We start from the raw sequence: 8,592 nt of genomic DNA on the forward strand, positions 1-8,592 counted from the left end.
ACCATTTCCTATTTTTTTGAGTATAGTGTTTTCATTTTTTGCCTGTATTTAAAATTTATTTACTATTTAGTATAGTTTTGATTATTTCAGAGATGACAATGGAAGTCGAAATCACTTTGCTCTGATATTTAACCATAGGATTATGGGTCTCATTTATTTAAAGTAATACTAAAGTAATACTTTAAAACAAAACATGAGTTGTCTACAAATACATTGAAAAGGCCATGGTTTATTGTGATTAGTTTTGTACCCATATCGCTACCTATATTTAATATAAACTGACAATTGTCCAAATATTAAGGCACTTAAGCAAAACACTCTTGAAAATGAACCCCTTTGAGCATTTTAAAACTCATTTTTAGTGTCTTCATGGTTCTCGTTAATTTAACGTGTTGCAAGGTGAGAGCAAAGGTTTCAGTTTATTATTGGTAAGTATCTCACATATTCTTTTTATTCACAGAAATAAAATATCCAATTAGATGAAATTATCACTTCACATTGTGCTTTTGAAAATGCTTTTTACGGAATCAGAAACATGTTGTTGTTAAGTTTAAAACTACTACCGTGGGTATCAGAGTTCATGTGTGTTTATCTAGTTTGCCCTAAATATCGCTCTCCTAAGTGTTGCTCAAACTATCAGATTCAAGTGTAAAAAGCACTCGATTATTGAATTTAAAAAGAAAAAAATAAGACTTTATTTTATTTAATGGTTTATAGAAACAACAATACCAGGAGATGTCGCCAACATCTTTAATGCAGTGAACAGAAGAGATTCTAGTCAAGACATTTTAGGGCCCCTACCATGTCTCATTCTCAAGTTCTATAGCCTAGTGCTGCAAATACAAATGCCTCCAGGGGCCAGGCAGGTAATACAAATGAATAAATTCAATGAGGTGGAAACATTAAATTACACAATTCTATGAGTTTGTCTTTCATTTTCTATTTCTTTATAGAGTTTTGAAAATAGAAAAAAAAATCATTACTATAGAAAAGCAACAGTGTAAGTACCATGAAAAAATAGCAACTCCTACATGCATCTGAGATCAGGAAATAATAAGGTGTAGCAGTGGACATGAATGATCAAGTTCTATACACATTTTAGAAGTAGTCATAGTTTTAACAAGGTTATCAGTCAAATCAAATGCTGAGTGTAGAACAGCATTCAAGTGTAACTCTGAATGTATCTCACACACACATACTTTTTTGGGGAAACCTGAGCAACTAGAAAGACACAGTTGGCATTAATTGAGATAAAAAAGGCAGATGACAGTTTGTGGGCGTGAGAACTAGAAATCATTTTGTACTTTAGTTTAATGTGGTATTAAACATTCAAGTGAAGATGTCAAATAGGTGTTTTAGAAAAGTGTTTCAGGGAAGTGGTTCCAAATATGTTAATTTGAATGAGAGTATTCAGCAGAGGTATGGTATTTAGAGCTATAAATGAGATTATCTAGAGCCACACTGACCAATATGTGAGCCCTAACCACGTGTGGCTTCTGAAAATTGGAAATGTGAGTTGTCATATTCAGATGTACTATAAGTATAAAATACAGCGCATTTTGAAGACATTGTATGAAAAAATAATCTAAAATATCTCATTAATAATTTTCTATTAATTGTATTTTTAATTATATTTTCTATACTGTCTTAAATAAGATACATTATTAAAATTAAAATTATCTGTTATTTTTACTTTTTATAAAAATTTAAAATTATATATGTAGCCCACATTTGTCAATGACTTGATATTTTTCCTGTAGAGTTTGGAGTATGAAAGTAGAAAGAGAAAAGCTCCAATGACTGATCCATGAATCACCCCTTTAGTTAGAAGTAGGGTTTTAATTTCCAAAACCCAAGTGAATATGTTATTTAAAGAAGGAGAGAATAATCACATGTATAAATGATGCTGATGAGTCAAAATAAGATTAAGACTGAGAAACGTCCATTAGTTTTCGTGATTTAAAGGTCACTGATGACTTTAACAAGAGTTAGGCCAGAAGAGCTATGGGAATGAGAACTAAATTGGAATTCATTCAAGAGGTGGGAGGATAGAAATTGGAGTATGGACAACTCTTAAAATAGATCAGAGAAATCTGACTGTAGCTAAATTAGTATCTGAGGTTAAGACAAGTATTTATTTTTTATGTTTGTACATTGATAAGAAAAGTGGTTAAGTAGGAGAGGAGATAATTCTCGTAGTGAGGCCATTAGAGAGAGAACAAGAAATTGAGTCTTGATAGATTTACTAACCTAATTTTGATTATTACCTTTATCAATTTGAATGAATACGAAAGAGAAAAAAAACTTTTAACAATTATAGCAAGTTTCTGAATATCCGCATTTAGAGAAAAGAGGATGAGCTTTGGAGTCCAAAAGTAGAAGTCTCATTGAGTCACAACTCTGCTACTCATTAATCATGTATCACTGGGAAATATATAGGTAAAAAATGAAACAACTGAACAAGGAGAGAGAAGCGAGTCTAAAACAGATTAGAGAGTTCATCCATAGTAACTGGAAAATAACCAGAATATATAGAAGTAGAAGCAAACTGGTTGTTAAATCTCGTGGTAGTTAGATAACAATGTTCTCTTAATTTCAGTGGCTGCTTAATATTCCATTTTATGTCTGACTTTTAAAAACTAATTTGCTACTTTTTACTATTATAAGAATGCTGTATTGAATAGCCTTCTAGCTAAAATTTTATCTATACTTTGATAATTTTATTAGGATAAACTGCTAGAAATTATAGGATGAGAAATACAAAGTTGAAGCGTTCGAGAAAATTTGAACCAGATTTCATTCTAATGCATAAACATTTCTTTTCCTAAAACCCTTACAAACAATGATTATCATCATTAAAGAGCTACTTCTGTAAAAATGTAGCCATGTGAAAATATTTTGGATGTTTCTGAATTGAAAATTGAATGAAATTCCTAAAATTTCTTCCTCCTAAAATAGATACATCCAAAAAATTTGTATTCAACATTAGAAGGTGCTACATGACCTTGGTTTGGTTTTAGTCCATTTTTTCTCATTTTTATGTATTGGCATACTATAATGAAAATAAAATAAAAATGTAAAACATTTAAAAAGTCACTCTTACATGATCTCATTGCATGTGAAATTGAAGACAAATAATAAAAAGAAATAAAAGGTTTGTAATTTATTTAAATATCCATTACCTCACTGAAAGACTAGTGGCAATAAACCTGGAAAAGAAAATTTTGTTGTTTGACCTCTCTGTTTCAATTTCACAGTGGTATAATTAAGTTATTGATCTGCTTGTACTCAAAGAGGCCTTTGTCAGAAGGTAAACACAAGACTGGCCTTTGTAAACATACATAGGTGGTTATAATTGTAATTATGCATGATTTAAGTGACCTCAAACACTTGAATAAACTAAAAAAGATCATGAGAAACAGTTGTCTGTACATGTATCGATACAGTGTTTTATAGTTTTCTAAATAATGTGAGGGAAGGAGACTATTTTGATGATTTATGATCTGGAAAATGAAGTGATGAATTGCTAAGTAGTGTTGAACTACTTAGTGATTTTAATCTCTTTAGATAAGAAAAACTGAGAGGATATTATAAAAAGTAATAGCATAAAACTTGGTAATGTATAAGTTAAAATATTGTACTTTTTAAGGCATATTACAGGAAAATGTGTGCCAAGTAAGGCTATATATTGCTGAGTTTATTATTTGCTTAGAAGAAAAAATAAAATGTGAAATATCTAGATTAAAGGTATATTTTCAAGCAATATTGAAAGAAAATTAGGTCAGTTTTTCTTTTGATTTTTTGTTTAAATTAGCCTTCTTTTATATTCCTCTGTAACCAATTATCTAACACCATCTTCACATTTATAGCAGTTTACTATACACTTATTAAATACTGTGAGGTTTACAACATATTGCATAAAATATACATTACTTTTTTCTGTGAACAAAAGATATAGTGATCAGATATATATTTCAAAGACACTCTGTGGTCTAACATAGGAAGGCTCATTATTATTATTTGACTAGAGATAAAATTAAGGATCCCCATTTAATGTTGAAAACACAGCTACTAAGATAGGTATTACAAAATCTGTGGAATTTTATTTTTTTCTTAGGTGTTATATACCCTCTATCCAATGACTACCGGGAGCATACATATAATCAAACAAGCTGGGTTTATTACTCATTGCAACAAAGAAATGAAAAAGAGGCAGTATGATATTGTTTATAATAAATATATATTTATAAAGAAATATATATATTTGGTCTTCATTTCTTTCCCAATACATAGCTCCCAAAACTCTTGGAACGTCCTAAGTGATAAGAGAGATAAAGGTGTCTTCACATTCATAATAAACTCCTTTCAACCACACCTGAGTTTATGTTAATTAGGCGACTTTTGGACCTCACCTAAGGACGGGGGTTTGTTGCCATAGGAACCAACCATGTGATTTGAACTTTCAGTCCCACCCCCTGACTTCCAGGGAATGGAAGGGGCTAGAGGTTGACTCTACATCACCAATGGTCAGTGATTTAATCAATCATGCCTATATAATAACACTTTCATAAAAACCCAAAAGGACTGGTTCAGAGAGCTTCTAGGTTGTTGAGCATGTGGAGGTTTGGTGAGAGAAGTGTGTTAGGAGAGAGCTTAGAAACTTTTTGCCTTTTCTCCATACTTTGCCCCATACATCTCTTCCATCTGGCTATCCCTAAGTTATATCTTTTTATAATAAACTGGCTATCTAGCAAGTCAAACATTTCCCTGAGTTCTGTGAGTCACTCTAGCAAATTAATCAAACCCAAGTAGGAGGGGTTATTGGAACCTCCAATCTACAGCCTGTAGGTCATTAGTTCAGGCAATGACCTGGACATGTAACACTTGGATGACTGGCATCCAAAGTGGTGGGAGGCATTCTGTACAACTGAACTTTTAACCTGTGGGATCTGATGCTATCTCCAGGTAGGTAGTGTCAGACGAGTTCAACTCTAGGACACCCAGCTTATACATACTGGAAGAAGAAAAGACAGTTTCTTTCTACTTGGGTTGCTAAATTTTGATATGATTCAGGAGCTTTCAGTAGGTATTTAATCCTTCCATGGAAAGACAATTTTCCTGCTACTGAAGATGATAAAGAAGAAAAGCAAAATATAAAGAAACACTGACTGAACTGACTAAATCCAGAAGATATTTCTTGACCTCTTACATCCAAATATGCCCCAAAATTTTCATGCTCAAAGGCCATGCACACTCTTTTCAATAATGAGCGCCAAGAAATTCCCTCGTTTTGATAAGAGGGTCTGACTTGGGTTAATTTACTGTAACTGAAAGATCTTTGTCAAGTTCAAGCAGGCTAAACCAATGATTAAAGAGGCAAGAGGGTCATCATGGCTTTCCTTTCATAATGCAATCAAACCTGCACTATAGGCTTCTTCAGAGTAAGATTTATTTTCTTTTCAAACCCTGTAACATAAATATACATAGTATCTCCAGATATTTCAATCTACTGGTATTCTATTATGTTTTTCTAATACTTATATCCTGATGCTCTGCCATTTGATGCCCACCTTTTATTATTTGGATAGGGGAGAACTTAGCTCTAATAGATGCCTTAAAGTTCCCCTTTATATCAATATTTTTTTGTTCTTTTTCCTCATAGTTTTTCATAGGAGTATTTATTGCTCAACAACTTCTGGAAGCAGTCAGAGGCTTGAGTTGGTTGCTGAAAAACCAATTCTGTTCCCTCAATTTAAATAGGAACATTTCCAAATAGGAACATTTCCAAATACATTGCTCATTTTCGAGTCCATAAATTCCAGGCTGCTCATACACTGTACTGCATATTTCTGACTAAGATTATTTATTATCTGATGTGTTTGTTCACTTGCCCCCAAACAGGTCCTTGGATTTCATGGCATCAAAGAAAAACTAAAGCTGGATAGTAGTTAAAGTGGTAAAAACAGATTTTATCCAGAACTATTGCCATAGGGAAAAAAGAGACCTCGGTGTAGAACCGAACTCAGTTCCAAATACAACATGCACAGGTCAGAATTTATAGCCAAGAAGCTGAGTAGGAGGTAGCAAATGGAAAATTACTAAGAGGAAATATCAGGGTTAAGGGACACTAGCTAAACCTTTCCAAAAGGATTCTTGCTGAAGGCAGGCTAGGGGCATCAGATATCATCTGGGGGATGGTGGAAGATGAAGAACCCAATCAGGTATGTAAGATGATCAGATATCAAGGGTGGGGAGTTAAGGTTAAATTGATTTACCAGGCTTCTTAATTTCACAAGAAAGAGAGACAGATGTCTCTGAAATATGTATCTGATCATTACGTCTTTTGTTTGCAGGAAAAAATAATGCATATTTTATGCAAAATATATTGTAAACCTCAAAGTATATAGTAAAATGCTATAAATGTGAAGATAGTGTTAGATGATGGATTACAAAATATAGAGAAAGGCTAATTTTAAAAAAAGTCAAAAGAGAAAGTAATGAACTAATTTTCTTTCAATATGATTGAAGATAAACATTATTTAGACTTTCACATTGTGTTTCTTTCTTCCAAGCAAATAACAAAGTGGCAAATCTTTCAAAATCTGTGTTTTAATGAAAAACCCCAATAGACTGCCAAGGCAGAATAAACTCACAGATAGAGTCTGGGCAGTTAAAGATATTAATGTGTTTTCAATGAATTTCCCTAATGTTAATTTTTGTGGCTCGACTTGATCTAATTGAGATATAATTCACTTAAAGGAAAGAGATGGCTTCAAGCTTTGATTCTTACTAAGGATAAAGCATTATCAAATTCTTCTGTTCTTTATTCCACATAAAAAATAACTAACGACCTCTGAGAACTATATCATAAACATCTGTTTAGAGTATTTAGTGTTTTTTAGTGGAGTTAATATCTACTGTAATTCTAAACCAATGATTTCAAAACATTAATCCTTTTAAGTGCACGGAGAAAATTCTGAGGACCTAAATGTTTGATTATGGCATTCTCATAGAAACAGTACTATTGTCCTTGTATAACATTAAAATGATCACAATCTTGACAATGTAATATGTTTTCATTACAGTTTTAATTTCAGTTAGCTGTTAATTAAGGACACCTTATACGGAACGGCAGCCATGTGACAAGATTAAGAGGAAATAATTGTCAGTGAATAAGTACTTTGTCAATATAAGCATAGCTAAAAAGTAACTTATGATTTATGTTAAGAAACAATTGTAGCATAGCAAACAATTCTGGTAATAAAAAAAAGTATCTTGGGTGGAAATTGACATAAATTTGTATATTAAGAGGACATTTTACAGCTCTGCCTATATATCCAGTTATTGAATGGTGCCAAGGCTTCTTGTGATGACTTTGTTGAACAGAACAAATTGCATTGATGGGCCAATGAGTATGACAAAACTATTTTTGGCCAATGACAGTATTACCATAATTCAAGTTCACCTTGAAAGTTGTTTGGCCAACACAATGAATATGATAGTTCTCAAGCTGCTACTTCTGAATTAAATGCCATTTTGGCCTACGAAATTGGTTGGTTTGGATTTTCCATTACAATTTAGCAAACGGTAAGGCATAAAAACCTTTATCCCAGTCCAGAAAAGAAAGAGTATAAACAGATGTTGGAAAATTTTTAATATACTTTCATGAAAATTTATGAACTGCAGTCATGGCATGGTTGAGTCTGTTAGGTGGTTGTAGACATTTTGAGCTCAAGTCCAATAATAACTATAAAAAGAATTAATGGATCTTTATCCATTATATCTTTATCCATTGACTCAGCTATCATCACGAGCTGCTTTTTCCCATCTAATTATTAACTAGTTTCTTCTGCTTATAATTTATTATATTAGACTTGTCTTGACTTAAGCTCAACATTACTTTGTGACATCCTTTTATACCTTAGTTAATAACTGGCTAGCTCTCTCTAAGGGGCTCTTCAATTTCCCAAATTAGCTATGATGAACCCAGATAACATTTTGTTAGAATTAGTGAGTGGACCAGTCAGTGCTGGGTGGTTACATAAGGGAGAAATAAGCTTCCACATTATTTAACCATCATTTTATTTTTGCAAAGTTGGGAAAGGTAGCTTAAGAATTTATTATCTAATTTAAATGTCTACTTAGAAGTGAGACACTGATATAACAACCACCATGAAAACTAAAATGTGTACCTTTGGTTTAATACTAAGGAATAGGTGATGAAGAAACATACAAAAGTTGGTTGGTGATCTCTAAGTACTGAGGTAAAACTATCAAGTACTGAAGTGAAGGTATTTTTGCAAGACTATCTTCTGCAATAACCCGAAAGGTATTTATGCAGTCACAGCCAATAAAGCCTATTGCTTTGAGGAAATGGTTAGACAAAAGTAGAGATGGAAGAGATGGAAGAAGAGATGGAAGGAAATCAAGCTTCCCCAAGGGAGAATCACTATGCCTATATCCTTCTGACTAAGAGCCTTAAAATATCTCATTTGTTAGGCTATTCTGCTTATGATCATCTTTATTCCATAAATACTTTAATAATATTACTTAGATCTCATCAAAATATACTATTTATCACAATACACATTG

The sequence above is a fragment of the Pteropus vampyrus genome, unplaced genomic scaffold (genome assembly GCF_000151845.1).
Source record: "Pteropus vampyrus isolate Shadow unplaced genomic scaffold, Pvam_2.0 Scaffold76, whole genome shotgun sequence".
In the NCBI taxonomy this organism is placed as follows: Eukaryota; Metazoa; Chordata; class Mammalia; order Chiroptera; family Pteropodidae; genus Pteropus; species Pteropus vampyrus.